General features: G+C 40.0%; 1 protein-coding gene and 1 pseudogene across 3 annotated transcripts in view; both read left to right on the forward strand.

Annotated features, from left to right (window-relative positions):
- Tmem232 (transmembrane protein 232) overlaps window positions 1–15,921 on the forward strand; it is a 232,494-nt gene that overhangs the window by 123,742 nt on the left and 92,831 nt on the right. The gene's annotated exons all lie outside the window — the stretch shown is intronic.
- Window positions 16–9,167, forward strand: LOC130862571 (ribosome biogenesis protein WDR12-like; annotated as a pseudogene).

Below are 15,921 nucleotides of genomic sequence, written 5' to 3' on the forward strand. Positions count from 1 at the left end.
ACTCAGGTACAGAAAATGGCGTATTGGCAAGATTATAATTTTATTATAACATTTATCTCTTCCTTTTTCCTCCTCCAAGCCTCCCATAACTCCCTCTCCACTCTCCTTCAAATTTATGTTCTCTCTTTTGTTACTGCATGCTTATGTATTTGTATATATGTATAGTTTCTTAAATATAACCTGTTGAGTCCATATAATGTTACTTGTATGCATATTTCAAAGGCTGATCTTTGGGCACTGGATGAACAATTGGTGAGTTCTTTCCTGGAAGGACACCTCAACTGGTCCCAGCTTTCCTCACTTGCCTATGGTTCTTTGTGTAAGGTATTAATTCTTTATTATATGTACAGCTTAGAACCACCACAAGGGTTGACTTTTTATGCTTTTTGTTTGCTATATAGTTTTGCAGATTTATGTATTCCCACTTCTTTATTTTATTCCATTGATATGGAAGAGCTGTGAGGTAAAATCCAGTGGCCAGTAATTAAAAACATGCTTCATTTGTCTATTTCCACCATACATCTCAGTGCTATTCACAATCTTGTCTTAAAGGTGGCCCTCCCTGTCTTTGCTATAGATACTATTCCTCCCTGTTTCCATTGCCAGAATAGAGCTTTGATCTCTGCAGGAGCTTCTGTTTTGCATCAGTGGAACCTTGCTGTAGCTTTAGTTCCCCTTTTTCACCACCGATGTTTGCCTTCAAAACAACCATGAACTCACCATTAAAGGCGGCATGACATGTAGAATTTTCAGCATGACATAGGTATTAAAATGATATCAGTGAGATAGTAAACATTGTATATTTCAAATACAGATCAACTGGAATCAAAATGACAACCTTATGGGACAAAAATTTATGTAACAGAAAACAAAATCTACATGTTTTGTTTTGTGTTTCATTTTTCATATGCTCTTTGGTCTGTCAAAGAAAAGGGCAGCATTCAGCTTGTTGTAAAATGTTTTTACAGTAGTTGACAAGCATTTATTACCTGCTTGGTTAGAATGAAAGCTTGGGTATGACATTAATCAATTTTTTACAATTGTTCTGCTTTCTGAGCTCTCAGAAAACATGGAGTCAACAATTTACATGACTTAATCTTTTCCTCTTTTAAATGCTTGATCGAGTCATGTATTTAATATGAGCATGAACTGAGTGAGCACCTGTCACCTCTCAGGCAGGGTAAAGGAGACTCAAAGCTAACCTAGCTTTACTGCCAAAGACACTTTCTACAGATTTAAATGGTAAACAGAAAACAGAACTCCCATGGTAAGTTGTATTCCTTCACAAACCAATAATTGAACTCCTCTGTATGCAGGCATTGTGTTAGGTACCACACAATAAAGAAATGTAAGGTGCCACAGAATAAAGAAAAATATAAGCCACAGCCAGGGCTTCTCATCTAGATCAGCATCTGTGTTTCCAGCATATCTTCCCAGTAGAATTCATCCAAACCTGTGTGTACTCAAATAGCTTACTTTGTGCATACTTCTTCAATTGTCATATTCTGGATGCCCCAGATAAAATATATAATAACGTAGCTATATTTCTTTCCCAGGGGATCTTAAAATCAAGTTTATAGATAGATATTGATTAAAACCTGACTGTAAAACCAAACATATATGTTCAATATCTGTAATAATGAGTGTGAGTAACTGGAGTTTACGGTACCATCGTGATGTTTCAGAGGGATGGGTGTGTTTATGAAGGCATATGAAAGCATTCACTGGGATGGCGAGGGGAGTTTTAGGATGCAGTTAGGATGCTAAGCAGAGGAAAGAGAATATGGAAGTTCCTATGTTGAAAAGGGCAATAAAACAAGTAAGTCAAAGAATGATAATGTTGATTCATGCATCACTGGGTAAAGGGGTTCAAGAAGTGGTCAGAATTTCCAGTTTCATCTTAGGACAAATACTTGATGTGTTTTATGTGGTTGAGTGATGGGTTTGTGTGTGTGTGTGTGTGTGTGTGTGAGAGAGAGAGAGAGAGAGAGAGACAGACAGACAGAGAGAGAGACAGAGAGAGACAGAGAGAGAGAGAGAGTCCAACAGGGACTCCAAAGATGGGAAGGAAGACAGCGAGGTGTGATTGGGTGGGGAAGACATAAGTTTGCTTTGGAACATGCTGAAAGTGGTGTTTTTTACATTCTCTCAGTAGAAGTGTCAAGTGGGCAGTGAGTTTCGCAGTTCTGCAGCTCAGGAAGAAGTGTAGGCTGTGAATGAAGGCAGTGACTGAAGGCATGGGAGGAAGGAATGTTGCCTTGGCAAAAAGCCTTGAGTAGGATGGGCAGCAGGGCTAGGGTAGAACTTTGAGGAATGCTACCTTTCAGTGTCTGGAGGAAGGGGAGTGATATAAAATGGTAAAACACACCTTAGAAAGAGCCAAGGAACTGGGAGAAAAAAATCCATGGAAATTTATAAAAATCTGCAGGAAAAAGCATAGAAACCCTTGATAACCTTAAACCTTAGTTTTGCTTTTAAAAAAAATATTCAAGACTGCCCAGGCAGTGACAGAATCTTCATCTTTCAACACCTCTGGGCAGCACATTCTGTTCAGTGAATACAGGAGACATCATGGAGTCATTCAAATAGAACGTATATATACTCCCTAAGAAGCTACATGTCTGCGTAATGAAAAGATTTACACAATGAAAACATTGAGAGGGAAGAGGTTATATTAATTGCAGATTTTCACTACTCCCTAAACTTCTCCAATCCATTCCTCAGTCTTATCCACAGGTCTGCATCCACCACCTGCTGAGGTCACACTTGTCCCCCTGCCCCCATTTCCACTGGACCACACAGATCTTCTCTTCCAAACTTCCCTCCTTTCTGTCATTGCTCTGTCCCATCTCCCAACCTCAGAGGCACTCCCTGGGATCCATAAGCTAGTGAAGCAGGCTAAAGACAGATCTGGAAATCTTTATCCATATCTCCAAATCCAATCCCCCCAGTTTTATTCCCAGCTACAGCATCTCTTCATTCTCTGCTCCCAGTCTCAAGGGACTAAGCAGATCCTGGTGGAACACCCTGCTTTCTGAGGGTGAAATCCATCAGAGATTCTACCTCATAGCCCATTCCCATTCCTAAGTGTCAGCTCTCAGTACCTAAAAATAGATTTTACCTTGAATCTCCAATGGTCACACCTATCAGAATCCCAGAAAAATTTCCCTCCAGGTACCACACAACCAACATACTTTCCTAAGAACCAGAGAGGGCAACAGAAACTACAAAGAAAAACATTCCCCCAACAAAGACAGGACCAGATATTAACACCTAGAATTACAATCTTTCCAAACCTAGGTACCTAGATGCAAGTGTGAAAACAGTAAATAACAGTCAGGACAATATGTCTCTACTAGAGTCTAGAAACCCTACCACAACAGGCCCTGCGTATTCCAATAGGATGAAACACAAGAAAAAGACATTAAAATAGACTTTATATTATAGACATCCTTAAAGAGGAAATTAATAAATCCCTTAAAGAAATATATGAAAACATAAAGAAGTAGTAGGAAATGAATAAAATAGTTCAAGACCTGAATATAGAAATAGAATCAATAAAGAAAACTTGAACTGAGGGAAATTAGAAATGAAAAATTTAGGAACTTGAACAGAAACCTCAGTGGGCAAGTCTAATAGAAGAGGAACTCAGGCACTGAAGACATGCTAGAAAAAAATGGATACCTCAGTCAAAGAAAACATTAAATCCAAAAGACTCCAGGCATAAAACATCCAGGAAATCCAGGACACTGTGAAAAGACCAAATGTAAGAATAATAGAAATATAGGAAGGAGAAGAAACTAATGTAAAGACATAGGAAATATCTTCAACAAAATCATAGATAAACCTTTCCCTAACTCAAAGAAGGATATGGACTATCAAGGTTACAAGAAGTATAGAGCATACCAAATAGACTGAACCATTAAAGGGAGTCCCCTCAACACATAATAATAAAAACACTAAATGCATAGAACAAAGAAATAGTATATATGTATATACATATGCATATATAATAACATATAAAGGATGACCAATTAGAATAGCATTTGATTTTTCAATGGAGATTATAAAAGCTAGAAGGGCTTGGACAGATGCTCTATAAACTCTAAGAGACCACAGATGCTAGGCCCAACTATACCCAGTAAAATTTTCAACCACAATAAATGTAGACAATAGGACATTACACGATATAAACTAAATTTAATCTCTGTATTTCTGCTGTGCAGTCTGAGGTAGTTGATGTGTGTGGGCTGGGTGCCTGTGGAAAGGAACCTCATGGTATAAACTGAGGAAACCAAAGGAAGACAGCAGAAGCCAAGCTTTTGCTGCACTAGCCACAGACTTACAGCTACTTGAGTGTCAACCCAAGTTGGAGGGAGGGCTGCTTGTTCTTCCCAGCCACCCGGCTAGCTTAGACCTAAAATAATCACACAGAAACTATATTAATTAAATCACTGCTTGGCCCATTAGCTCTAACTTCTTATTGGCTAACACTTACATATGAATTTAACCCATTTCTATTAAGCTGTGTATTGCCACGTGGCAGCAAGGTTTCAGCATGTCTGACTCTGGCCGCAGCTCCATGGCATCTCTCTCTCTGCCTTCCTTCTCCCAACATTCAGTCCAGTCCCACCCCCCACCACCTAAGTTCTGCCCTATCAACAGGCCAAGGCAGTTTTTTTTTTTAAATTTATTAACCAATAAAAACAACACATAGTCAGAAGGACCTCCCACATCAGAATGTCCTTGGTCAAATACATAGAACTAGAAAACATCTCATTGGAAGAGGTTGTTGGACTAGAAAATGAGGAAAAATGGACCATACCCCACTCAGAGCAATTCATGTTCCATGATGACTGGGTCAGCTCAATCAAAGAGGCAGAAGAATAGACCCTATTTGGTTCTTATGATAAGACTTTTCAGATCTGATCCTTTGAAGAAAAGTCAATAATGACCATTGTGGGACACACAAATCTTGTGAAAGATGTGACATGGGTGAAAAAGGACAGTTTGTCCTGTTTACTAGTGAGTGCCCCAGTGGACCAGACTGTTCTCTTATGGGACCAGAAGTCATGCTGGGGTTGTGGAGTCTATAGCATGGATAGCTCAGGAACTAAATCTTGTGATGCCTCTTGGGATAAGATGCTAAAGATCTGGTTTGCAGTCACTGCAGATGAAGAAGATGAAGTGGAAGAATCAATAAATCAGCTGAGAAAGAAACCAAAATCAGCAATTGGGGCTAACAAGGACTCCCTTGGTGACCTTCTCTGGCCACACAGAAACAATTTGCTCACTACTTTGGTCAGATGCTGAAGAAATCTGCAGTGCACCTTGGGATCATGCAGTTAGAGGATGGGATATTGAACATGGTGGTCTTAAGTCAACTTTGACAGGAAATAAAGTGTTTAATTGTAGTCTCTATTCTCCCTGTTGTAAATGTTTGGCACCTGGAAGCACAGATAGGTATGTTAGACTGTGGGGTCCCTGAACTAATGATGGCTCTTTGGTGTTGCTATCCTTCACCTCACCTACGGACTGGGTAACATCAGTGGTCTCGTATCCACGAACAACAGCTGAATTCAGGCTCTTTAGATAACATTGTCAAACTGTGGGATACAAGAAGTTGTAAGGCTATGAAGAGACACCATGACCATGGCAACTCATAGAAAGGAAAGCATTTAGTTGGGGCTGGCTTACAGTTTCAGAGATTTGGCTCATTATCAGTATGGGAGGAAGCATGATGGCATGCAGGCTGCCATGGTGCTGGGGAAAGGAGCTGACAATTCTATATCCAGATTGGCAGGGAACAGAAAGAGAGACACTGAATGTGTTAGTCAGGGTTTCTATTGCTGTGAAGAGACACCATGACCATGGCAGCTCTTAGAAAGGACAGCATTTAATTGAAGTGATGGCTTGCAGTTTCAGTGGTTTAGTTCATTATCATCATGGTGGGGAGCACTGCAGCATGTAGGCAGACATGGTGCTGGCTACATCTTGGTCAGAAGACAACAGGAAATGGACGGTGACACTGAGAAGAGACCTCAAAGCCTGCCCCCTCAGTGACACTTCCTTCAGTAAGGCTGTGCCTCCCGATAGCGTCACTCCCTGGGCTTATGGGGCCCAGTTACATTCACATTACCACACTGGGCCTGCTTTGAGCTTTTGAAATCCCAAAGCCCACCCTGTAGAGAGACACTTCCTCCAAAAAGGTCATACCTACTTCAACAAGGTCACACTTCCTAATCCCTCTCAATTAGCACCACTCCCGAATGACCTAGTACTCAAATATCCTTATTCAAACCACCTGAGGTTTTCAGTAATTGGGACTTTCAACACTGGGGGTCAACCAAGAGCACAGCAACACCCTGTAATATATTGGGAATATCTTGTACATTCCTGAGTGATGACTCAAAAGAGGGCTTTCATACCGAGTGTTGGGAGTTTTTTTTAGGTAGTCCTTGGGTCATGGGGAGAGCATAGTCAGCCCAGATGGGAAATTTTTATTTGAAGTGTATGTGTGTTTAAACACAAACCTATGTATGTTTTTGGAGTTTTAGGTAGTTAATATTATGATTCCTCATGACTTTTTCAAACATTCTTACTGTTATCTACCCCCATCCCTTCTTAGTCTGTATTTATTTTCCTACATCTCCCTAACTACAGAACCCCCCCCCCCGTTTTCCCCATTTCCCCCTTCAGATCCCATGCGCTCTGCCATTCCTGTCTCTATTGTTCTCCCACCCCTGTGATGGTCCCCTTTACTTTGCTACTTTCTGTAGTTACTGCAGGAGCTAGGAATCTCATATGAGAGAGAACATGTGATCTTTGTCTTTCTGGGCTACCTTACTCGGTACCTTACTTACTTACATAGTATGATCTTTTCTAGTTCCATTCATCCCAGGCAGGTTCATGATTCAGATTCATTCTCTCTCTCTCTCTCTCTCTCTCTCTCTCTCTCTCTCTCTCTCTCTCTCTTCCTCCCTCCCTCCCTGCTTGTAGGAATTCCTACAGCCAGTAACCTTTAAGTTTCCCGCCCACTTGGGCGTGGCCTCTTTTACTATTTATGCTGATGTAAAACAGGCCTCTAGCCTCTTTTCGGGCTGCAGGATTTGGTTGCTGTTTTCTGTTCCAGCAGAGGATTGTGATTTGTGAGTCTGCCCCTAAATAAATAACCCTCTATTAGTCTCAATTCTGAGCTAGTGTGGGATTTCTTTTAAGCATCCTTCACCTCCCTTCCTCTTCCTCTCTCCCTCCTCCCCTCCCCCTCTCTCTGAGACAGTATCCTATTATATATCCCTGACTATCCTTACTCTGTAGATTAGGATGCTCATGAATGTTCATGAACTAATAGAGACCCACCTACCCCACCCCCTAGTGCTGGGATTAAAGGCGTGCACTGCCACCCTGGCATGGTTTCATTTTTCTTTCCAGTTTAATAGTATTCCATACTGTATTCATATAAGATTTGTTAATTATATGTACCATTACAAATACCAGTATGTCGCATCTACTAATTGCTTTAGCAGACATGCCACAGAGTCATGAGGGGAACTGCTTTGTTCCATAGCTTTTTCAGTTCTAATACTTCATGTCTTCCATTTCCATTTGAGAGAGGGAAATTCGGCACTGAAATTAGCCAGACCATGGCAAGGACTATAGTCAAACCAGAGGCCTTAAGCCATGGTAGTGTACACCTATGACCAGAAGAGGAGAAAGGGGAGACTCCATCAGGAGATGGGTAGGTGAGGTCATGAAAGTGTTAGAAGCATGTTTCACGTATGCCTATGCCTTCCTTACTTCTAAGGTACATTGCTGCTACATTTCTAGAATTTCTGCTTTTAAAAATGGAATGTGTACTACAGGTATGCCTTTCATTCCAAGTTTAAATTCTTACATTTTAAATCCTCTTGATCTTTGTTTTTGTTTTCCTTCTCCTATGTCCTTTCTAAATGGATTCATCTGTACCCAATGCTAATCGTGCCTTTGATCTTTAATAAATTGTCATATCCATTTATCATTCCGAACAGCTTCCACTTTCAGTGCCAAGACTGTCAGTGCAATATGAGATCAGTAATTGCTAAGCATCTATCATTTCTGAAGTGATATGTCACTAAGTTCTTGGCAATCCACAATAGTTCACTAACCTGAGTCTTGTTGAGTCAGAATTAATGTCAAGTGTTTTTCTTTGTTTTTTTTTTTAATGTAAAACTATTCAAAGGAAAAAAAAGCCTACTTTAAGCATTGAAATTTTACTAAGCTGTTTATGTAAGCAAACTGGTGTTTTCAGACATAATTCTAAGCACTCTGAGCCTGACCGGCTGACAAATCAACCACCTCTTACGGTATTGTCATTAAGATGGAGCGATAGTGATAGGTGAGCCACGAGGGAACAGCCACATGGCAATTACTCTAGCTTCTTTTCTTTCTGGGCTAAAAATAGCTTGGGATGTAGCCAGCAGAGACCTGTTAAGAACCTCTTACTAAAGGCCACGCATTCATAAAATATATCTGCTATTCCCTCACAGAATGCCTTTTGGTCCCCTTCTAATAATGTGCACCTTCTACCAACATATAAAATACAAGAGAAAAGGAACTTCAATGGTGGGGTCCAAGTTGCACCCAACTTCCAAAATAGAATTCTATTTGGCCTGGAGTAACTGCTGAGTCAGTGAAGAAGCATATGCCACTGACCTTGCTGGGTCAACTAGCCTTTCTCTGAGAACTTGAGGCCCTACTTCTGTGCTTTTTGTACTGGCATTCTATGAGGTGGCCTCTGAGGCACTCTAGTTGAGTGAGAGTTGATTTGCACAGCTTTAAGACTGCCCTTGTTCTGACTTGGAAAGACAGAAGCAGCAGAAACAGCTGAATAACCGGGTTTCTGATCTATTAGCAAAGTCCCACACTTGCTTTTAGAAGTACTTCCCAACCTGCATCCTTGCTGTTCCCAGTTATCACGTCAGATTTGCTGTCATGCAGAACTCTCAACACAGCTGGCCAAACAATCAACACAAGCTAAGCTTAGAACCTGAAGTAAGGGGGCTGTGACAAGTGCATGCATCAAAAGAGAGCCACATAAAAGAACTCTCAAGCTGCCTTTTACTTCTCTTGTTCAGCTTCATGTACTGTCTATGGATCAGCCCAATGGAAAAACAGTGAAAACCTCTTAAGTTCTGGTGACTAGGTACCGGCTAATATTGTACCTAAGTCAAGATAGACTCAGTGAACAGTTTTACTATAAATTTGTCCAATCCTCTCCCAGAAATCAGTAAGAACGGCCCTGTAGTTCAGTTTTATTACTTGGTATGATATGTTCAGGGGATGATAAATTAATAAGCCCAAGACAATGGTCATTTGGCTGGAAGATATGATAGAAAAAAATACAATGACTTTTTGAGAAGGATGTAAAGGCAGAACATTCTATTTTAGGAAAGAATATAGTTATATAAATGGAAGCACACAGAGTGCTCAGGGCATTTTAGTCTCTTTCTTTCCCATAGATTCTTGTAATCCACTGGACCCGAGAGGGCTTCCAATCATCAGAAATTCAATTTGCTCAGTGTCCACATGTTCAGTGGCTGAGCAGGCCTCACTGTCAGTGAAACACCATGACCCTCACCTTTAATTGTAGCTGCATATTACCTGATGAATGAGAACTGGGAAAGGGGGGACAGCTAATTTAGTCAATGTGGATTCAGACCCCTGACTTGAGCGATCTTATCTGGCTATCTTCATCAGTAGGCACAGTGGGATAATTGTAGTGTCTTCAAATCAATGTATGACAACTGCCTGCAACACTGCTTATGCAGTGGACATGCATTTAGATTTTTTTGGGGAAATAAGCTGATAAGGGGTAAAATCAACCCTAAATAAATCTGTGTTTTTCACTATGGACTTTCTTCCGAACCTCAAATGCAATTTTATTTAAAAAAATCTCTACACTTAACAGTAAGATGGCATGACTGGGAAGTTGACCTAGCCATTAAATGTAGAAGCTTACATTCTGGGTGGGCATTAGTGGTTGTTTGTAATTCCAGGTTTGTATGACATGCAGTTCCCAGAACAAGTCTACTAATGTTGCTATCCATATCCAGGAGCTCTCGTTTGATTGAGAGCCCCTGCCTCAAACAGTTTATCTAGAAGAGAATCACTGAGGAAGATTATTGGCAACAACCAGGTTTTCACATGCATGCATCTTTATGTGCATGTGCACCTTCATCAAAATGCTTATAAGCATGCGTACCACATGTATACACATACACAAAGAAAAGCAAAAAGATAACCTGGGGTAACTTATTAAAAATATGCATAAATGCATATACACACAAGTGTTAAAAGTTAAGAACTATAAGAGAAGGTTGGTAGGAAAATTATTCAATTTAATATTTGCTTTGATCTGCAGTATACAATAGGAAGTGGTCTGTGTGACTGGGACCACAGAGGGGTGCTGTCTATTACAGTCTTGCAAGCAAGCAAACATTAAGGAGTCACTGATAGTGAAACTAGCTCAAAACAATGAACCTTTGTATTTATCTTAAAGAAATGGAAAGAATGAGATGCTTAAGTCTGGTTTACACATCCTGGCCGAAAGAGCTGTTAAATTATTTAGTTCCCTTCACCTCTCATATTTTCTCCCCTAAGCCCAAACTAAATTACAAAAAAGCTTGGTACAGTTTTGCATAAATATGAATGTGACTGTGCCTATTGGCGGACATCATGGATATTATGAACTTATCGTTCTTTTCTATTGGGTCAATAAACAGTTTAGGTTAGTCATGCTTGCCTGGTTCTTCTGCCACACTATCCACCACTTGTATTGAGAGTTGGTAGTTCATCTCCACTCATGAGGAATCCGCTCAGCCAGAGCAGTAAAGAACTGTCTCCAGTTTCAAAGCCATTCCTAGGAGAGATCCACAGGAGTTGCCGGGTCCAGTACGCTTCTTGGACTCAAGAGGAGTAGAATTTTATAACACTAATTGAATTTACCAAGATAAGAAGCAGTACAGTGGACATGGAGCCAGAAGCTAAGATTTTCTTAGTCTCATTTGAGGAAAACTCTCCCCAAATTATTGAATTATAGTAGTCTTCTAAGACTTGAAGTAAGTGTTCAGGGAAAGAAATGGTATACATGAAAAAGAACTAACATGAATTTTGTTGATCTCTTGAGTCATTTCTTTGGGACACCTGAATAAAAATAAATATGCAATCATAATTCTTCAGCAATGAAATGGCTGATTTAATGTGTCATCTTGTTTGAGCCATCAATGTCTAGCTATATCATCAAACATTCTTTATGTGAGTGTCTCTGACAATGCTGTTGGCTGATGTGAATGTTGAATTGATAGACCGAGGTGAAGGGATTGCCTTCCTTGCTTGAGAGGTTAAAATCCAGTGAACCCAAGACTTGTCTAGAACAAAGACTGGCCTTCATGTGGTAGGGACATCCTGCTTCCCAACTGTTTGAGCGCGGGTGGCCGTTCCTTCAGGCTTCTTGATTCAAACTGAAAGTGAAATATACACCTATTTTCTTTGACACCCTCCCCATACACTTGTAGACTGGAATTTAAATGGTAAGTCTCTTGTGTCTTAATCCTTCAGATGAAAACAAGAGATTCTAGGTCTCACCTGCATTGCCATCTTGCTTCCTGCATGTCTTGTGAGCCTTCATAACCACCTCAAGTAGCCTCGCTCCTTCCCTTCTCCCTCAGGCAGAACTCTGACTGATTTGGTTAGTTTCGAGAATATTGTAATGCTTCAGTTTTGCACATTTCTGCCCCAGCATTAGCTTCTTTTTCTGAGAGCTCAAAATTAAGGACTTACAAGGAAGCCACTTTGCTCTGCTCAGGCAACTGTGTTAAACTATTTTGTCTGTATTTATTTTTTTATAATCAGTAGTCCATAGCCCTACCTCTTAAAAAGATAGTTTTAATATAGGATTTTATAATTTCTACCACATGTGAGACAAAAATTGTGCAGAAACTCACAGTAATGAATTAAAATCATACTAATATGACTGCTAGATCTATAAATAGACATCTGTTTTCATTTATAGCTGAACACAGACGTGCTGGGCTGTGTTTGCCAATGACCTGATTGGTTCAGGATAATAAATTGCTAAGATATCCAAAGGAACATGTTCTTTGCCATGCAAACATCTAATAGGAGGAAAATAACAAGAACGGAACACGCAGAACATCAATTATCCTCTGATATAATACAATCTTAAGGGTCACCTCCTTAGGTACAGACAAGCCAAAGGCATCACTTTCCTTTAAGGAAGTTGGACATCTCCATTTAATGCGCAGTCATTTGGCAAACACACAGGTTAATGTCTTTAAAGTGAAAAAGTAAGGCGAAGGAGAAAGAGTTTCTGTGAATTGGGCAGTGAAATTTCTGGCCTTGTCTCCTTTACAGAGCTAGGGTAGTGGATACATGGAAACCAAGATGAAGAATGGAGGAGAAACAGAAGTGCCGTGCAGATGAATTGCGTAGGATTTCTGCACACACTCGAGTGCACTGGCATCTGAACTCAGAGAGCCTAAGTGTGTGTCTGGAATAGAAGGAAGGTGGAGTACGTCACTCCAGTCACCCGTGGGGAAGGTCTACAACAATGGTGATTTTCATTCCTGCGCCAGTGGTCCTCTAGCCTGATTTTGCCGTCAGCTTTATATTCAGCTACATAACCACCATTTTATCATCATTTCAATGAATATATAAACACTTAGGATTTAACATACACAAAACTGAAAGTGTGTCCATCTCCCTCATGCCCACTCATCCCCAAGAATTTTCCAACAGTTAGCAAATTTAAGTCTCCGTTTCCATGGGTGTGGAAACGAGCTTTCACTAATTTGTTCACATCCCATACTCAGTCTATCGGATAGTTTTGTTTCCAGAAGTTTCTAAAATGTAGTCACTGTTCCATCCATTTCTACCTGATTCAGAAGGAAAACAAAGTGACTTGTCAGCCAAGACAGTCCAGTGGTCATGGCAATTCTCCTTAAGCTTTTGACTATTGGTAAAAATAAGAGAAGACTGAACTGAACAGAACCGAAATCCACCTGCATCACACACAGGGCTGTGTGCCAGAGAAGAGTGGCAAGCAATTTCAGAGTTTAGAATTAACTGCACAGGTACACCTAGACAATAGTCTAAAATGCACAAGAGATAACCCAGCAAGCAAATGAGGCACAGATTGTTTTAAGTCCTGCAAGTGGAACTGTCAGGACATTGAATTAAATATGTATAATTATACTTTAGACACCCAGGAAAGATCTCGTTGAGGAGGTGACAGTAGAGTGGGGACCTGCTAAAGGACAGCCCTGCCTGTTTGACTGTGTGGGCAGAGACTGTTGACTAAGTACCGGCTGACGCAAGGCCTAGAAGGAGAAAGATGGCCATATGTGGTCATGAACGAGGAGGTTAGTGTGCCAATGGGAAGCAAGGCACGTGACGCTGCCACTGACCCAGGGTAGGCAGGGTTCATAAATCTGAACTAGCTCTTCAGTTTTACTCAGACGACAAAGGGATGTGATTTTGACCAGGGGGGTGACAAAGCTAATTTGCTAGTAAAAGCAAGGATTATTGCCTGAGCTGAACAGACATTTCTCTGATGCCATTTCCTTTTCAAAATTAATACTAGTCTTCAAATTGACCTGGGTTTATACTAGTTATCTGTAGAATTTTCCCTGCTGGAGCTCTTCCTTTCAGTGAGTGAGGAGTTCAGCCCATGCCAGCTGAAATTCAGTGGTAAACTACGTCTGGCCTGATGAGGGCAACATTTGACCAAGTCATTGAAATAATAAGAAATAGAGGGAATACTTAAAAAGAATTACTCTTCTTGGTTTCTAATAACCTTAAAAGGTCAGATTGTTTAACTGGCCTTTACTTTTGGGTAGTTTATTCACTGAAGGTATTTGTAGCATTTAATTTGTTTGGTTTCAAAACCATACAAGTTAATGGAGTTTATAGTGAAAATGAAATCCACAGAACTACCAATAATCTCAAAATATTTGACATCTTAATAATTATCTGTGTCTGAATAATTACCTTTACTATCTTAATGACAATAATGAAGTTCATCTGGCAGTCATGTATTTTCCTATCATGAAATTTCTAATGATAAACAGGAAAAATTTGTATTTTGACAGTGATCAAATGTATTTTAATTTTCACGTACTTCTTATACCTGAGTATCTCAAGCTACTGTACTCTTGCAGAATAACACAGTAGAACTGTATTGAAACTCAGTAGGACTAAACCACAGCTCCTCCCTAGAAGATTATCCGATTCCACTGACTCAAGCAAAGTCCTGGTATTGGGTAATTTCTCCTCCAGTGGTGATATTTCCCACAAGTCAACCCTTTTCACACTCTGCCACATTCCACTGATGGCTTTGGGAGAATTCACACACAGTATCTTCATGACCCCCCCCCTTTTTTTTTGCAGTTACTTGAATTTTTAAAGAGGATCTTGGTAGTCCATTATCTACCTCCCTATAGAATGGGGTTTTAATGTGGGAAATTCTTCATTCAGGGCTACTTGGAATTAAATCATTTCTCATTTCCCTAAATCATAACTCATGCAGCATCTTTAAAGAGATGACCTACACTGCTTGAGATGGAAATCTTAAGCTATACGTCTGTGAAATAAATCTGTCTCACTAAAAGTTATGCTGTAACTTTTGAATATGGGTACTCCAAAGTTTTAATCCTTGATTATACTTAAAATGTCATTTTAGCTCCCTCTTAAGGGTTATATGACGTGGTCCTGAGGACAAAGTATACTGATTAGTTATGATCAGACTAATTACTATTTTGATTCTAACTTCCTCTTACAGTTGCTTTAGAAGGAGAAGCTAATTAATAGATGGGATGCTAATATTTTATATTCAGAAGATTCAGTGCACTGGGGGTTGTTCTCCACATTTACAGTGCTTCTTCAGTGTTTCTATTAGGACAACAAGCAGTATTTACCGCATCTGTTCCAGTACAAGCATCGAGACGGTGTTTTCACATCATGAGTTTTTGCTACAGCCTGTAAAGAATGGGGGGGGGGAGCCACTTTCTTTAGTTGAGGCCATTTGCTACCTCGGATAAATGTATTGTCAAAGTAAAACAAACACTTGTGAGAAAAAGTAGAATACTTTGCAAAAACAGGCACACCATTTTATTTTATTTTATTTTTTTGTTTTTTTTTTCGAGACAGGGTTTCTCTGTAGCTTTGGAGCCTGTCCTGGAACTAGCTCTTATAGACCAGGCTGGCCTCGAACTCACAGAGATCCACCTGCCTCTACCTCCCAAGCGCTAGGATTAAAGGCGTGCACCACCACTGCCGGCAGGCACACCATTTTAGGGCTTACGTTTTTACCAGTTCATCAGGGTTTTAAGAAAGTGGCGGGAAATTCTTTGCATAAGGAAAGAACTATTTTCAATTTCATAATTCAATGATTATATTGAATATTATTATTATGATTATCTGGTTTTTTCTTCTTTCTAATTGGCCATTCCATGACACTTTAATGAGATTGGTGTTCCCAACTTTAGGGAGAGCACAATACTAGCCTAATCCTTGGATCTCGGAAGTATCTATTGTGACCAACTTTTTGGTCTTATTATTCCATATTTGTAGTGTTTTAAAAATATTTTCTGTGTTTCAGGAGGTCCCATTTATTGTCACTCTCAGTGTCTGTGCTGCTGGGGTTCTATTTAGGCAGTGCTCTCCTGTGCCAATGCGTCCAAGTGTATTCCTACTTTCTCTTCTATGAGGTTCAGTGTGGTTGGTTTTATGTTGAGGTGTTTGATCCATTTGGACTTGAGTTTTGTGCATGGCTATAGAGATAGATCTATTTGCATTGTTTTACATGTTAATATCCTGAAACTGAGAAGTTTCTGTAAAGCAAAGGACATGATTAACAAGACAAAA

Source organism: Chionomys nivalis, chromosome 2 (genome assembly GCF_950005125.1).
Source record: "Chionomys nivalis chromosome 2, mChiNiv1.1, whole genome shotgun sequence".
NCBI classification, from domain to species: Eukaryota; Metazoa; Chordata; class Mammalia; order Rodentia; family Cricetidae; genus Chionomys; species Chionomys nivalis.